Raw genomic sequence first — 17,637 nt, 5'->3', positions numbered from 1 at the left:
GCTACCTGGCACTAGCACTGTGCAGATCATTTTCATGCTGCTGCAAATGGAACCTGAGATCACAGTGTTGGACATATCACACATATCACAATGCACTAAAACTTGCATTTGTTGCTATGTAATGTGTGAAATGACACTTGATCCACAGTGAAGGTGGACTAGGTGTTAAAACATGATGTAGCCTTCATTGAAAACTTCATTAATTTTAACTGGAACAGCAGAATTTATACTCAAATCCTTAATAGCACATTTATTTGGGAATATGCATCAGTCTTCCTCAAGACTCAGTATTGTATGGGGGGGTGCGCAAAACGGTAAGTACTGCAGGTGCTGCAATGCACCATGTAAACGGCCCCTCCCACTCACCACTGGAACCATTCCAGACAGCAATGGCAATGCACAGGACATTTGGTTCAGCGATAATCTGTGCATTGCAACCACCACCCGTAATAGCTCTGATGGTGAGTGGGAGGGGCAGCTTACACAACGTGGCAGCACCTGCGGTACTTACCGTTTTTCCTCCTCTAGCTATGCTACTGCAACATCAGTAATAACTATTGCATGTCATAATAACAGAGGAGCATTTCTGTCCCACCCTGTTGCGCATTGTGAAAATCGAGCTGCAGAGACTCACTGTGGTTTGCAGTTATGATGAGTTCAATTTGGGGGGGTCCGTGTATGCACCTGTTTGGGCCAATGCCTGCATAGCAGTTGTTCTTCTTTGATTCATGGAGTAGGTTCTTCAAAAGGAAAAACAACTTGTGGCATGAAAATATAATATGAAATATAATATAATACGATAATAAGATTATAAAAATATAATCAGAAAATGACTACCCATGTATTTATATCATCTGCGACTGAAATTTGTATTTCATTTATTATTGTTGTTTTCCTAACATTGTCCTAGAACCTTTTCTTCCTTCTCCTATGGCCCTGTAATGAGACATGTGGCTCCTGAGGCAATCTGAACACAAACCCTCTCCAAAACAATCCCTCTGAAAAGACAACAAAGGCAGAAACCTCCTCAAAGGAACTCAGCGCCCTTTACAGCGGGGTTCTAAGAGGCTCTGTTGTTTCATGTCCATATTGCTTTTTAGCCCTTTGTTTTATGGCACTAACAAGTGAAGGGGTTTTGTGTGTGTGTGTGTGTGTCTTTCCTTGGCTGTCTGGGAGATCAGGGAAGGTTCGTGTGGGTTAATCACATGGTGAGATTTTAATTCCTGCTTCAAACAAAAGCCAGGATTGGCACAATGTCTCTGCTCCAAGACGGTGACCCAGTAATTCTGAAGCACTCCAGGGCTGTTGTGAGGCAGCAACATCTGAGGCAGCTTCTGTCTCACCCAGTTACTTCTCCAGTAAAAGGCCAAGGATGTAAGTTGCTAGGGCTTTGGTTCCCCTCCCCTTTTGGTTCCCCTTGGGTTATTTAGGGGGAAAAAAGAGGGGGGAGCAGTAATATTACTAAAGTACATTTTTCATCTACCTTTGCTAATCCCGAAGAATATAAAGAGCACATCTGAAGGCCGCTAGTTCATATTTTGCTCTGATTTTCTTCTGTATCTGTTTACAAAGTGCTTCTTCACTGCTTCCTTTCACTGGTGTTTTTTTTTTCCAACAAAGGCACTAGGTGAGCTTTCCTACCCGTTCCATCATACATGGATTGAAAAATTATTAGCATGCATATGCATTGTGAAGGATCCAAAAACCATTTACCACCAGCTACCAACAAACTGATAATTGGACCATTTATTGGCTATTTCTACTAGTAACCATAGTACTGATAGTTATCAAATTTACAGTCTTAATTTGCCCATTTTTGTAACAATGCCAGAAGTGCTATTTGGGTGGGTTCATTTTTGAAAATAGTGCAGTTACAGTCCAATCCTAAGTTGCATGGACAAGCAGTGGCACCAAAATAACTACCACTGCCATGCTATGGATGCTGCTGCAGCCGCTGGAGTCTCCTCAGGGGAAGGAGATGCAAGCCCTGCAATAGGTCTCCTCCAGTCTGCAGCAGCTATTTTGCAGACCGGAGGAGCTCTGCGTCAGGTTTTTCAGCCAAGATGGAGCATGGGATTCAGCAGAGCAAGTCTCTTCCAGTCCCACACCCTCCTGTCCTGGTTCCTCCCCCACTCCAATCTTCCCTGCTCTCTACCCACCCCAGAATGCCTCCCCTCACCCCAACAAACCTTACAACCACCTGGAGCTCTTTCCTTGCTCTGGGTGGCATCAGCGAATGCCTCCATTTTTTTCCTCTCACCCAAAATGGCTCCAAAGGGGAGGGTGAGGGGCCACTTGCACACTGCAGTAAGTCTCCCTGCAGAATTAATTGCTTTGCACCCCCTCTAGCTCTGCCACTGCCTCATAGGATTCTTCTGAGGATAATGGGAAACCCAGGAGGTCTTTGATGATGATGATGATGATGATGATGATGATGATGATAATAATAATAATAATAATAATAATAATAATAATAATAAAAAACCGGTATTTATATACCGCCTTTCTTGGTCATCAGATTTCTCCTCAGTCTTTAATTCAAGGCAGTTTACATAGGCAGGTTGTTCTAAATCCCCGTAGGGATTTTTACAATTGAAGAAAGGTTCTATCTTTCAAGAACCACAACTTTTCCAATGGATCTTTTCTGATCTGGTATCACATTCTGGCCTCCAGTTTCCTCCCACACAGGCTGACAAGCAGCTCCTTCATCTCTCACTTGAAGGGCTGCCAAGAAGCTTCTTCGCGCACACACCAAAGAGCAGGTGGAATAACTTGGCTCATCAATTGCTTCAAGGTCTCGCCATTTACGGTGCCGGTGGCCTCGAACTGGCAACCTTCGGATGTTATCTTCAGGCAAACGGAGGCTCTACCCTCTAAATGCAAGTAACAATAACATGAGATATTTCGGAGAGCAAGGTTTCAAGTCTTGTAAAATTCGGAAGACAAATAACTGTTATGTTTAGTATCTAATATGATCAATGATATGTGCCCTCTAATAGTAGGTGGCCTTGTTTCCTCAGCAGAGCAGCAAAATGGAACCACCTACTGACAGGGGAGATTCTGCCACCCAAGAAAAACCCCAAGCATACAGAAAAGATTGGTTTCGAAGAAGTGCCCCATTGGGAAAACTGAGGACTGCACAAGCGCACTGTACTCAAACTGCCATGAAACCCTGAAGCAGCCATTTTCAACCTTTTTCAGCTCACGGCACACTGACAAGGCACTAAAGTTGTCAAGGCACACTACTACTTTTTAATTACACTATTATGTTACAATTAATTTAATTAATATAACTAAGGGCACAAGCCTAACCAGGTCTACTCAGAAGTAAGTCCTATTTTGTTCAATGGGGCTTACTCTCAGGAAAGTGTGATTAGGATGACAGCCTTAGAACATTACATGACAATGAAAGAAATTCCCCAGAAGCTTGGAGAGGGAGGTGTATGCGGTTTCTGGAAAGGTTTTGAAGCAGGTCTGTTCAAACTGTTATCAATTGATGTGCTCTGATATGCCAGGAAGTGGCAAAGAGAGATGAGACATCCACTAAAATTGAGTGTTGGGAGAGTTAGAACAGACAAGAGAAAATATTTCTTTACTCAGTGTGTGGTTGGTCTGTGGAACTCCTTGCCACAGGATGTGGTGACGGCATCTGGCCTGGACGCCTTTAAAAGGGGATTGGACAAGTTTCTGGAGTTAAAATCCATTCCGGGTTACAAGTCATGATGTGTATGCGCAGCCTCCTGATTTTAGAAATGGGCTATGTCAGAATGCCAGATACAAGGGAGGGCACCAGGATGAGGTCTCTTGTTATCTGGTGTGCTCCTTGGGGCATTTGGTGGGCTGCTGTGAGATACAGGAAGCTGGACTAGATGGGCCTATGGCCTGATCCAGTGGGGCTGTTCTTATGTTCTTATGAGACTGAGCACACTGGAGAAATAGAAATGTGCTGTGAGGGACAGTGAGGAGATGTGGCTGAAACAAGTGCAGGATTCACTGGGGTGGGGGGGAGAGAGGGAGAGAGAGAGAGAGAGAAAGGGAATGGGAGGCACCTTCTGAACTTTGGCAACACAGGCAGGGTCACTTTGGGGCATTGCAGACAAGGAAAACAGTCTCTCCAGGATCCTTGCCAGCCAGCTGCTTCTGGCTCCTACCTGCCTCCACCTTCAGGTTCGCTTTCACTCTCACTCCCTCCTTCTTCTCGCTGCTCGCCCTCACTCCCTCCACGTTCCGCCCACTGGGAGCTCTTCCAGGCTTCTCTAGCTGCCTGGCTGGCTGCCCAATCAGTGTGCGGGGCAGGCACCTGCAACAGCATGAGTGTTCAAGCCCCTGCACGGCTGCCCCTTTCTCTCCTGCTGCCGCGCGAGGCTCCAAGCCACCACTTCTCCCCCGTGCACAGCTGCTGCCGCTGCCACCAGACTCCTTGGACCTGCGGCACGCCTGAGGCAGCCTCACGGCACACCGGTGTGCCGTGCCACAGCGGTTGAAAACTGCTGCCCTGAAGGGTAGAGCTCAGTGTGCCTGCCCCTTGACACCGCTTCTCCTTGCAATCTCATTCCAGCCTTTTGAAATAGCAATGTGACAGAAGCTATGAACGAAAGGTATAACGGTCAACAATTAAGCATATAAATTAAATATATATCCCAATGATATCCTGGTACATTTTACAGATCTAAACATCTGCAAAGGAGTTGGATGAATTTATTAATAATTTTAGTCTTATGTTAAGCTATAAATTACGTTTAGACAAGATATGTCGACTTTCCATATTCAAAAGATGGAAGTAACAAGGTGCAGCTATGTAGGCTGGATTGGGGGAGGAAATTGGGTATGAGGTATTAGGATATAAAAATAGGATAGTATCATAGGAAATTATATGAAGATAATTATGCTCCTTTGAGAAGAAAAGTTCAAACAGATATACGAGTAAAGGTTTGGAGTAGTTTTTATCTATCATTGTTTGGTAGAATTAATACAATTAAATGAACTTCTTGCCAAAGTTGAATTTTCTATCGCAAATGTACTTTATTATAAGGATTGTTTTGTTTTTTGTTATTCATTTAGCTATGTTAACTGGTTTTGTGTGTGTGTATGAAGAAATAAATAACAGAATCACAGAAGATTATGTGTAGGAAATGAGGAAGTCCAAGATAAATCTAAGAGTTGCCAGACAGTTTAAAAGTAAAGGAGATTTGGGATTATCTGATGCTATACATGTTGCAACCGTGTTATGGTATTGGTGGACCTGTATAATTTTGAAGAAGTGGATTTTTCATTTTCTTTACTTTTACAGGAGAACTATTTTATGATGGTTTTTCTTTTTATAATGCATTTTACACCCTGAAAGATATACAAAACTTTAGATCAAGGGAGGGAAAATGTTGGGACTCTGAGACAAAACTGACTTTTTTCCCTATGTGGTAGGTATGTATGAGAGCACAGTAATTTGGGGTAATGGTTTGTAACAAATTGAGCAGAATTTTTCACCCTATAGCTAGAGATGGTGTCCATCCCCCCCCTCTGATAACAAAATAAAAACACATAATCAGTGGCATAGCTAGTGGGGGGTGGGGGTGGTACCACCCTTGGGGAGGTGTAACACCACAAATACCCCAACATCGCTAACATTGTGAAGGTTAGGAATAACTCCATCATGCTATATACCGTTGGATGTGGAATTTCCAGCGGAATGCAATGCGAAAAACTGGATTGAAATATCTCCTTTCCATCAAAAGTTATGGCCAAAAAACCAGAAACCAAAAAAATGCATGGAACCCTATGGAAAATGAAACTGAGCCATATCGTGCATTTACTTGTGAGTAGGCAAACTTGCCATAGTCCGTTAGAAAGGGCAGGCTGAGAGGAATCCAATGACACCAAAATGGTTCCTATCCAGTGAAAGCAGCCCCCAAAAAACACCCAAGAAGGAAGTCCCTCCCTCCAAGCAGAGGAATGTATTGAGCCCTATGGAAAGTGAAAGTAAGCCACACAGTTGTGTTTAGTCGCGAGTAAGCAAATGTGCCTTGGCTCCTGGTCAAGTCAGGCAAAGAGGAATGCAAGGCTAGCTGCATGGTCCCCATCTAATGAGAGTGGAGCTCAACAAATGCTCCAGAAGACAGCCCCCCTCCAAAGAATAAACCAGAGGCTTGAGCTGGTAAGGTAGGCACTGGGGAGCACTGAAAATCTCACTGATTTATTTGTGTGTGTGTGTGGGGGGGGTGTTATTGCAGGCAGCAGCCCCCCCCCCCTGAAAGAATAAAACAGAGGCTTGAGCTGTTAAGGTGGGCACTGGGGAGGGCTGAAAATCTCACTTGGTGAAACAGGGCTGGCTTCCCCTTATTTATCTGTTTTTCTTTAATTTAATTATTTATAATTATTTTATTTTGCTTGATGATGTCACTTCCAGCCATGACATCACTTCTGGTGGTTCCCGGACAGATTATCATTCTAAAAAGTGGGTCCCAGTGTTAAAAGTTTGAAAACCACTGCCTTAACTCAAAACAGGCCAATGAGACATTGGGGGGGGGGGTGACACCCTAGTGACCAAAATTCTGGAAATCATGGCTTTTAGGAATAATACCATCATGTTATATACCATTTGATGCAGAATTTCATCCATTACTTGTGGGTAAATATTCACTGCATTTATTTTTCTGGTCATTATTATTATTCATTCCATGTCATGACTATTACTATCTCTGTCTCACCTACCTCACAGGGTTGTTGTGAGCACAAAATAAGGGAAGGAAGCATGTACACCACCCTGAGCTGCCTAGAGGAAGGGTGGAATAAAAAGTGAATTAAATAAGTAATTAAAGTCATATGGGGTGACAAAAATTTATGGGCCCCGGGTGTCAAATGACCTAGCTACGCCTCTGCACATAATACTGCTTTCTGCACTTCTCATTTTTGTAAAACAAAATTTGTGAAATTGTCATGAGTAAACAGAAAAGGTTGTAAATTATTTGTTGTAAAGTATTGTTTACATGTTACATTTCCATGTAAAGTAAAGGTTGTAAAGTATTTAATAGTCTTTTTTCAGGCTAGTAATTTGTATGCATGGCCTGCATTGGCAGGGGGTTGGACTCAACCATCTTGTAGGTCCTATTCAACTCTATAATCTTGACCTTCCAGAGAATTACTAGGAAATAAACACATTGAATAGGGCTTATTTCCAAGTAAACATGTTAACCCAAACTCTTAAGAATTAGTCATGCTTTCAAGCTCTTTTGCCAGGCATTTCTGGAAACGTTTCCCTTTTTTTTTGTTAACTAGATTTGGTTTGAGAATCAGAAGGTAGGACTGAAAGGGAAATTATATACGCATTCTCTGGGGGAAAAAAGGCTTTGGTGATCAGCTGTAACTGTAACTACGTATGTCATGAAATGATAGAAAGATATGGCTAAGCTAATTTGAAAGGAAGGAAGCATTTGAAATGGTAGCTTCTTCCGCTGTCCTAGAAATTGACCTCCCCTGCAGGGTTTTGTCCTATTTTTCAGTAGCCCTTTTTTCAACTACAAAGACATCCATACGCAAAAGGAAGTAGAAAGCAAAAGGGACAATATCTCCTCTGCCTGAATTTCTTCTGTAAATGCTTCATTGTGACAAATATTTGGCAGTTCTACACCTGTGGGACAATGCTGGATCCAAATCAAGATGTGCAAAGTAAATGCATTTTACTTTCCTGAACTGCACTGGTAGATTTGATTACAAACACTACAACTTCCTGTTCCCAACAGCTCAATCCTGTGGGCTTGTAGCAGAGTGCAACTTCCTTTACTTTTATGGTAAAAGCACTTCCTGCTGTGCATGAAGTAGCACATTGCCAAAAAACTGGCGGGAAGATGGGTCAGGGGATTGCTGACCACCTACTGGAAAAGGTAAGACAGTGGGGGAGGTGGGACAGGGTGGTGGGAGGTGGAATGGGGGTGGGGAGGGGGCAGTATTTCCCAGACTGTGAGTTGTGACCCACTAGTGGATCACAGCCTGATTTGCGGTGGGTTGTGAAGCAATGCTCTCTGTCACACTGCTGAATATTACTGGGAGCCTCCGGAGGCTGCTTCCAACTAACTCTGTTCCCATGACCCACTCCATTTGCTTTCTGCGGGTTCCAGAATGCCCTATGGAAGTGACTGGAAGCAACTTCTGGTTTGCACCTGTTGCTTCCAGTTTGCTGAGGACATTGTGAGTCATGGCACTAAAAAGTTTGGGAACCGATGAAGTAGCATGTCTTTTGCCAGAGATCCTGGGAGTTGGTTATAAAGCAGCATTTACATATACTGCACCCCTCTACTGTTGTTTTTGGCTGTACTTCTTAATACAACTTTCGCATGAGGTTACTGCGTCCTTTGAAAGGGGATACCCTTACCTTGGTTTACGGGGTGCTATATGCCTCAGTTGTCATAGCGTGACCACTGGTGAAATCCACAGAAGGAAATAATTCTTAAATCAGTTACGTAGAACATTGAATTCAGCCAAATGTACTTCCTCATTTCCTTGTCTTGGCTGTATCTGCCAAATCCTCATAACTATTAAAGGGAGTGAAAGTTCATTTCCTGGTTTTACTATGCCTGTAGTTAGGGAGGTAGTGGGAATAGTGAGTTATTGGGGGGGGGAGGTGAGTAATGGGTGGGAGGTGGAGGACAGTGAGTTATGTGGGATTACCTGGTTGCCAGCTGCCATATTAAGTTCATGGAGTTGCCTCCAATGTGGAATGCTGTCACAGTATGTGAGAAATCTGCTTGGTGGTACAGTACATCATTTTTTTTTTTTGAGCTAGCATCTGTTTAAAATATGCAATAAAATATGCAAATGATTCTTTTGAATACTGCAATTTTTCCCCCCCAGGCAAAGAAACTATTACTTTTGTTCTGAACTTAGTGCAAAAGACCTCCACATTAAACACACATTAAGCAGTTATCGGGTCAGATACAAACCTTATTCCTCTCTATCTCCTTGCAACTCTCATTTTGTGGTAGGAATAAGGCTATAAACTCCCTGATTAAATCAAGCAAAATCCTGGTGTTGAGCCACCTCTTCTGATCTTTTCACAGGCTCCCAATCCCATGTCTCCTGCCAAATGGTATGCACAGGCCTTCACATGTGCTTTGAGAACATGCTTGAGACCATAGAACCAGTTTACCAGATTAGCAATGTTTGATAAGTGTGTGAAAATTCAATCATGCCTTAAATCACACATATTCTCAATGACAGATGATAATCCAACACTCTTCTATCTTCTTCATTGGCACAAATATGAGTAGTGTAAGAAGCGCATCCTCTTTTGCTCCTTGACAGATGCACAGGGCAATTTTACAAGTAGGAAAAGATGGGTACCTCTGTGCCAGAGTGGGCAGCTACTTGGTATCTTATGCTCCTGAAGAATCAGTGTAAAAAAAAAGAAAAGAAAAGAAAACCACCACAATTATAGAACAAGAATCAATGTTGCAACAATGACAGTCATCCCTGCAGTGCTACTGGCCACACCATCACCATGCACTCTTTGCTCCTAAGGATGCCCCACATTGCTTGTGCATGGAAGCCATCAACCAGCAAGTGGTGAAAGCAAGAATGCCATGACCATGTTATGAAATCCTTTCATCTCCCCCCCCCCCCCCACACACACAGTGCACAAGCATATTTGCAGGAGACATCCACAATGCCTCCAAACAGAGCTAATGCCACAGCTCATTGGTGAGGTGGGCAGCAACCTCTGCCTTGAATAATACTTGTCATTATTTGTATAGCACATCATAAGTGTACAAAGTACTTTGCATGTGTTGATTTTGATGGAAACCTTCTGTAGGGTAAGGAGTATGATTATCCCCATATCACATCTGGGGAGTGGAGGCTGCCTAACACTATCTACTGAGTTCATGGCAGTAAACCCTGCTTCACAGCTCAGTCTCTTAGCCGCTACATTACACAGGCTTCAAGCATCTGTTTTCTGCTTAGGCAGGGAGGGCTGGATTCCCTGGCAGCCCAAATGCAGCCAGCATTAAACCGCCCTTTTGCCAGGGAAATATCCATGACAAAACAGAAAAGAAAGCCAGAGAAGTGTAGGCCAGTGAAAGAGATGGGAACTTGGCCCTAGGAGTGGATGAGAGCCTCCCTAAGCTGGCAATTCCTCTGCTTCTCCCCCACCCACCCCAGCTCCTTCCATTTCCTCTCCTTTCATCTTCCTTATGACTATGATAATGATGTCACCATACTATCAGATCCAGTACTACATCATGCAGTGCTGCCAGAAAGGATCTAGTCTCAACCCTATGGTTATTCCATGGATAGCACTACACCATGGAGTGGTAATCTCCTGCATGCTTACCTAGGAGCAAACCCTTTGAACACAACTGGACTGATTTCTGACTGTGTTTTGAATCAAGTTGCTAAAGTGCATCTCACTCAGAGAAGGTTACCAGGACTAGCAGCCACTCTGCAAGAAAATCAGGTGAGAGCATCACAGACTGATGAATATTGGAGCTCAGCCCCGGGAGAAGAAGTATTTTTTCCCCTTCTCTAGTATTTGTGCAGCCAGGCAGTGCTTGCAATTCTGATGCCAAATGCTTTTAGGCTCAAGCTCATGCCAGCCACAATGAAGATGACTGCATTTCAAGGCAGGTGGAAAAACAGTAGTGTAACTCACTCTTCTCATGAGTTCAAAGGGCGAAAGTGGCAGCCATTGGACAGTTTTGAAGTGAGGGATCTCTGTACCCTGCTGATGTACATCATTCACCAAGACCCCAGGGGTCTCTCTGGAATGACAAGCACATTTGCAGTGGAATGATCTTATATGCATGTTGCAACGAAAGGAAGGGAAAGGACTGTGGTTGAGACAGAGGAGGGCACCAGGACGCAAGTTGTGCCTGTTGTCTTGTGTGCTCCCTGGGGCATTTGGTGGGTCACTGTGAGATACAGGAAGCTGGACTAGATGGGCCTTTGGCCTGATCCAGTGAGGCTCTTATGTTCTTAGGGTATCCAAAAAGCCAGGAATGGTCCAACTGAATCCACATTCTTTATCAATTGCCAGGAACTGAAAGACTGCCATACATTTCCAATAGAGTTTTGTTTTTTTTTTAATTGTGAAAAAGAGTTATATGCAGCATTAGAGTACATGCTTTGCAGAAAGTTCTGAATGAAATCCTTGGCAAGACCCTTCTCCAACAGAATCCCGGTGTTACCAATCAGCACAGAACATATTGCACTAGATGGACCAATGACCTGACTCTGTACAAGGCAGCTTCATAGGGATGCCATTTTAACGGACAGCCTCTTGGGGAGCCTACCTTGGCTGAAAAAAGGGGCTTATAATCACAATAAAATAAAGATATTGGAAACTTTGCAAGTATTGCCAGAATGGTGGCGGGGTTTTTTCTGAAACCATATTCCTTCTCAGAGGCATCACTAGGCTTACTGCTTCACCCCCACGATGGATCTCTTCCCTTACCAGACCATACAGAATAAATTACAATATTATACACACAACCTCAATGCAGTGGCATCAGTAGAGTTGGTGTAAACCCCCCCCCCAACTTTATGTATTTATTTTAATATATAATGGTATAGGTCACCCAACTATCAGTAACCGGCAAAAAACCCAAGGCCAATTTGATCAAACTCACACAACTGAATAAGAGTTCTAGTGTTAGCTCTGATATGTGGAAATGAGAAATGGAAATGAGAGCTGACTCACACAAACACCTTATTGGTTCCCTGCTATGTCATAATAGCACTTCATTGACTTTTGGAACTATCAGTCACATTGGTCAGTACTGAATCAAGCAAATCCACTTTTTGTTTTGTAAGGCAGTTGTGTTTTCCTTCTTTGGTTATTTGGGCATAATATTTGATGGAATACAGATATTTACACATGGTTTGTTTCATTGCATTCTGCATGTAATTCCACATCGAATGATATATAACATGATGGGCTTATTAAAAAAAACCCAAAATTTTCACTATTTTGGCCAATAGTGATGACACCCCCCGCAAGTGTGTCACCCAATGCAGCCCCCTACAGATGCCACAGTTCCTTCCTTTAAGACAGGGGTGCCCAAACCCCGGCCCTGGGGCCACCTGCGGCCCTCGAGGACTCCTAATCTGGCCCCGCGGGGAGCCCCCAGTCTCCAATGAGTCTCTGGCCCTCCGGAGACTTGCTGGAGCCCGCGCTGGCCCAATGCAACTGCTCTCAGCATGATGGCCAACTGTTCGACCTCTTGCATAAGCTGTGGGATGAGGGTTCCCTCCACTGCTTGCTGTTTCACATCTGTGATGCAGCAGCGGCAGCAAAGGAAAGGCTGGCCTTGCTTTGTGCAAGGCCTTTTATAGGCCTTGAGTTATTGCAAGACCTTCATTCATTCATAAAAGTTCCATCTCTAATATATTAATTTATGTAAATTTATTCAAATTTGAAATGTAAATTAATTCTTTTTTTTTCCCCCTGGCACAGTGTCAGAGAGATGATGCTGCCCTCCTGCCAAAAAGTTTGGACACCACTGCTTTAAGAGAATGATAGTGTACTTATTGTTGTCGTAATCAACTTCATCTTTAAGAACTATTCCTACTATTGCAGCTGTATTCCAATTATGCTGTTTGGTAGTTATTATCAGTAGCTATTCCACTGTGGCTGGTGGGATTTCTTTTCCCCACGAAGGTCATTGCAAAACTGTTCTTCTGGCCTGCGAGTAGACCGTGATTAATTCAGCTGGAGCTTTCAGGGCTTATCAGTGGGCTGTCTGCAAGTGGGAAGGGTGATGAGCAGCCTCCCTGTCATTTGGGTACTGAACACTCCAGCAGGAATCAAAGTGGGCTGTGGCTGCAGCTTGGGAACAGGAGGGGGTGAGGTGGGTGACTGTGAGGGTTGTAATGGGCTCATGAGGAGCAAGGCAGCCAGACTGACAGGAGGAGTGAGCCATGTTCTTACTCATGCCTTGAACAAGAGAGAGAGAGAGAGCTGGCAAAAGAGAGGCTGCAGGCTTCATGCTGTTGCTTAGGGATAACTTCCTCCAAAAAGAAGCAGACCTTTTTCCCCATCTCCTGCTCAATGGGGATATCAGTCACCACTATATCCTGAAAATGTGACAGTTGAACAGCATGTGTTATCTGGAACATTCCATTTTTATGCTGTTGTATTAAACAAAAATTGAATCGTATAGGAAAAGAAAAGCAATGTACTGATATTACTGACTTGCTGATATTTGCCTCACACCTTTCCCTCATTTTCTCCCCCCCCCCCCCGCACCGAACACCAGGGCTAAAATTAAAAATCAGCCTTCAGGCCAACAAATTTTGTACCAGGAAAAGCTGGATACTGTATAAATTATGCAAATTTGCATAAGTACTCTTCTGTCACATCATTCTGAATGTTAGTATTTTGCATGATTCTGATTCAGCTCAGAATCAGAATCAGTTTGAGTTGGCATCCTTCAGTCTCGGAAGACTATGGTGTCACGCTCTGAATGGTGGTTCTGGAACAGAGTGTCCTCTCCAGTGCGCGAAGCCTGGGTAAGGTAGATATGGAGGATAGACTGTTACCCATGCAGCAAATCCCCCCTCTCCACGTCGCTGAAATGGTCCAATGGAAAGGCAGAGGCCAATACAGTTGGTTCCAGCGGCGTCGCAGGAGTTGCCAGAATGTGACTGTGTTCAGCCATGAACTGCCTCAGGGACTGCGGCTCCGGATTTTGCCTCGAGGTTGACTCCTGAAGCCTTTTCCATAACTGGATGTAGCCACAAGGCAGTGGAGGTTTGGGATCAGAGTTTTCCTTCTCTCAGATGAGCTGCCTTCCCAGGCTAACAAGTCCCATCTACCCGGTGGCTGTTTAGTCGCCTCTTATGACAAGTACAGCCAAACTGATCAGAATCAGTACACAGCAAACAAACCTTCTCTTCTAACCATGGCTGCTCTTTATTCAGCAGTGGTGGACCTCCCCAGCCCCACACCCAGGGCAAAGGTTCGCGATGGTGCCCTCCTTGCTGGCTGTCATTGTCGTCGTCCCCCACGAAAATCTACCCCACCTCTCACCTGAGGCTCATGGAGCCTCGTGCGGCCCAGGACTGCATTGGGGAAGCCTCTCTGAGGTTCCGTGATGCTATAAATTGTGTTTCCAGGAAACCAGAAACATAGTTGCCAACCCTGTCTGGAGCCTCAAAGAGGCTTCTGCAGGGTTCTAGTGCCTCGTGTCTCAGGTATTTGCCCTATCAAATTCAATGGCAGGTCTGCAACTGTTATTCAGGCACTTCCCAGGTAATCTTGACCACAAACTTTTGAGCATAGCTTTGCAGCCAACACAGTTAAAATGTTCTTTCTTTCTTTCTTTCTTTCTTTCTTTCTTTCTTTCTTTCTTTCTTTCTTTCTTTCTTTCTTTCTTTCTTTCTTTCTTTCTTTCTTTCTTTCTTTCTAATCTTACACAGGCTGCAAAGGCAGAAAAATAAACATATCAATCAATATCTGTAATACTTATTAACCCATTCCTGCCAGACCCACAGCTGTACACATTTGGTCCCTGTTGCATATATGCAATGTTGGGCAGAAATGGCTTAAGTAGCATGTATATAGGTCATATTTAAAAGCTAGTGCAGAATTCTACATTGCGACTATTGCCATTCCTTGGAAAGTCAGATATGAGCAGGTCTACCTGCTCATAAGAACATAAGAACATAAGAACAGCCCCACTGGATCAGGCCATAGGCCCATCTAGTCCAGCTTCCTGTATCTCATAGCGGCCCACCAAATGCCCCAAGGAGCATGCCAGATAACAAGAGACCTGCATCCTGGTGCCCTCCCTTGCATCTGGCATTCTGACAAAATCCATTTCTAAAATCAGGAGGTTGTACATACACATCATGGCTTGTACCCCGTAATGGATTTTTCCTCCGGAAACTTGTCCAATCCCCTCTTAAAGGCGTCCAGGCCAGACGCCATCACTACATCCTGTGGCAAGGAGTTCCACAGACCAACCACACGCTGAGTAAAGAAATATTTTCTTTTGTCTGTTCTAACTCTCCCAACACTCAATTTTAGTGGATATCCCCTGGTTCTGGTGTTATGTGAGAGTGTAAAGAGCATCTCTCTATCCACTCTGTCCATCCCCTGCATAATTTTGTATGTCTCAATCATGTGTCCCCCCCCCAGGCGTCTCTTTTCTAGGCTGAAGAGGCCCAAACGCCATAGCCTTTCCTCATAAGGAAGGTGCCCCAGCCCAGTAATCATCTTAGTCACTCTCTTTTGCACCTTTTCCATTTCCACTATGTCTTTTTAGAGATGCGGCGACCAGAACTGGGCACAATACTCCAGGTGTGGCCTTACCATCGATTTGTACAACGGCATTATAATATTAGCAGTTTTGTTCTCAATACCTTTTCTAATGATCCCAAGCATAGAATTGGCCTTCTTCACTGCTGCCGCACATTGAGTCGACACTTTCATCGACCTGTCCACCACCACCCCGAGATCTCTCTCCTGATCTGTCACAGACAGCTCAGAACCCATCAGCCTATATGTGAAGTTTTGATTTTTTGCCCCAATGTGCATGACCTTACACTTACTGACATTGAAACCCATCTGCCATTTTGCTGGCCATTCTGCCAGTCTGGAGAGATCCTTCTGGAGCTTCTCACAATCACTTCTGGTCCTCACTACTCGGAAAACTTTGGTGTCGTCCGCAAACTTAGCCACCTCACTGCTCAACCCTGCCTCCAGGTCATTTATGAAGAGTTTGAAGACTTGGGGCACACCGCTTTTCACTTCTCTCCATTGTGAAAATTGCCCATTGACACCCACTCTCTGTTTCCTGGCCTTCAACCAGTTCTCAATCCATGAGAGGACCTGTCCTCTAATTCCCTGACTGTGGAGTTTTTTCAGTAGCCTTTGGTGAGGGACCGTGTCGAACGCCTTCTGAAAGTCCATATATACGTCTACAGGTTCTCCCGCATCCACATGCCTGTTGACCTTTTCAAAGAATTCTATAAGGTTTGTGAGGCAAGACTTGCTCTCTCATATCTGTAGAGAAGACATAGGAAGCCGATCACAGACACTTGTTAATGAAGTAGATTACAGAGATTCTGAGCAATTATCCCGCATCTTCCCTCTAGGGTGCACTTTTGTTGCAAAGATATCACACTTTCCGAATATTCAAATAACTGTATCATGCATTAGAACATATTATTCTTCCCCAAAGCAATTTTTTTTTTTTTGCTATTATTATTGCTGCATAGGCAGAGGTGTGTGAAAACTGTTTTATTTTTCCGTGGGTTTCGGTATTTTCCAAAGTTAGAAGTGCAGAAAGCAGGGTCATTCCAAGGCATATTTTTATATATTATAATTATAAAATATAATTCCTTTGGATGATATAGGTGGTATAATGTCAGCAGATGAAGCCACACGCATGTAGAGGTGTTAGAGAATGGTTTCATTTTTTCATAGATTTTGGTTTTTTTGTTTTTGTTTTACAAAAATGAAAAGTGCAGAAAGCCGTGTGATGTTTTTTAGTGAATTCCTTCAAGATACAGGGCCCAGTCCTATACAACTTTCCAGCTCCGGTGTAGCCGCAATGCAGCCCTATGGCAAGGGAACATGTTCCCATACCTTGAGAAGGCCCCAGTGATTGCCCGTCCACCACAGGATGCAGAGGACACCCCACTGACACAACTGCATCAGCACTGGAAAATTGGATAGGATTGGGCCCACAGTCATTGACAAGTGAAACTCGTCATCCCTGATACTCGTACTGTGCAGTGACCTTTCTAGTTTTCTTTTTGACTAGCTTATTTGGAAGCTGCTCATTTACTCAATTTCATGCATGGATAGACCAACCGTGAATGCATGGAGAAATGCTAAAACATATGAGTCCTGACCTCTAAGGAAAATATAGTTTCAAGTTTCTCAGGCCTCTACAGAAGCTGCAGCTTTCACGCTTAGCCATGACTACTTGGTTTGAAAAGAAAGCCATGGAATGCTAAGGGTCATATAAATGTCTAAATCTGAGCAGAGATGCAACATTAGTGGATGAGCACCCTTGGGAGAGAACAGCCAAGTCAGAATATGGGGCTGTAGTTCTGTGGTACAGCGCATACTTTGAATGCAGACAGTTCCAAGTTCAATACCTGACATCTATAGGAAAAGATCCTGGTGTGAAACCTTGGAAAGCTACTACCAGTCAGGCCAGAACAGCGCCAAACTGGATGGTCTGATTAGTATAAGACAGTTTCATGTGCTCATAGGAAGGAGCATTGCCTCTGACACAGCAGCCCACTGTCTAATCCTGACCCCGTGTAATGCAAAAGTCAAACTAAGAGCCTATTGAAACTAAAGCTGTCTTCATACCACTTAGTAGAGTTTGTGGGGGACAACGACTTCTTTTTTCTGGCCCAACTATTCTCATGAAAGGCTCATGATTAAAGACTCATCAGAACTATTGAGCATGGACTGTTTGCCAAGCACAATTTTGTGTTGCATTCAGGGTTGGATCCGGGGGGTGGGGTGGGGTGGGCATGTGCCCCCCCCAACTGTCGTACCAGTGGGAAGGACACATGGGGAGCAGCCCAAGCCAGATGGGGAGCAAATAAGATGGGGAGCAGCCCAAGCACGGCCAGGAACCCAGATCTACTGGGCTGGTAGACCAGGTTTAACTGCCTAGTAAATCT

The sequence above is a fragment of the Tiliqua scincoides genome, chromosome 2 (genome assembly GCF_035046505.1).
Source record: "Tiliqua scincoides isolate rTilSci1 chromosome 2, rTilSci1.hap2, whole genome shotgun sequence".
Taxonomy (NCBI): Eukaryota; Metazoa; Chordata; class Lepidosauria; order Squamata; family Scincidae; genus Tiliqua; species Tiliqua scincoides.
Note: the sequence above shows the minus strand (reverse complement) of the source record.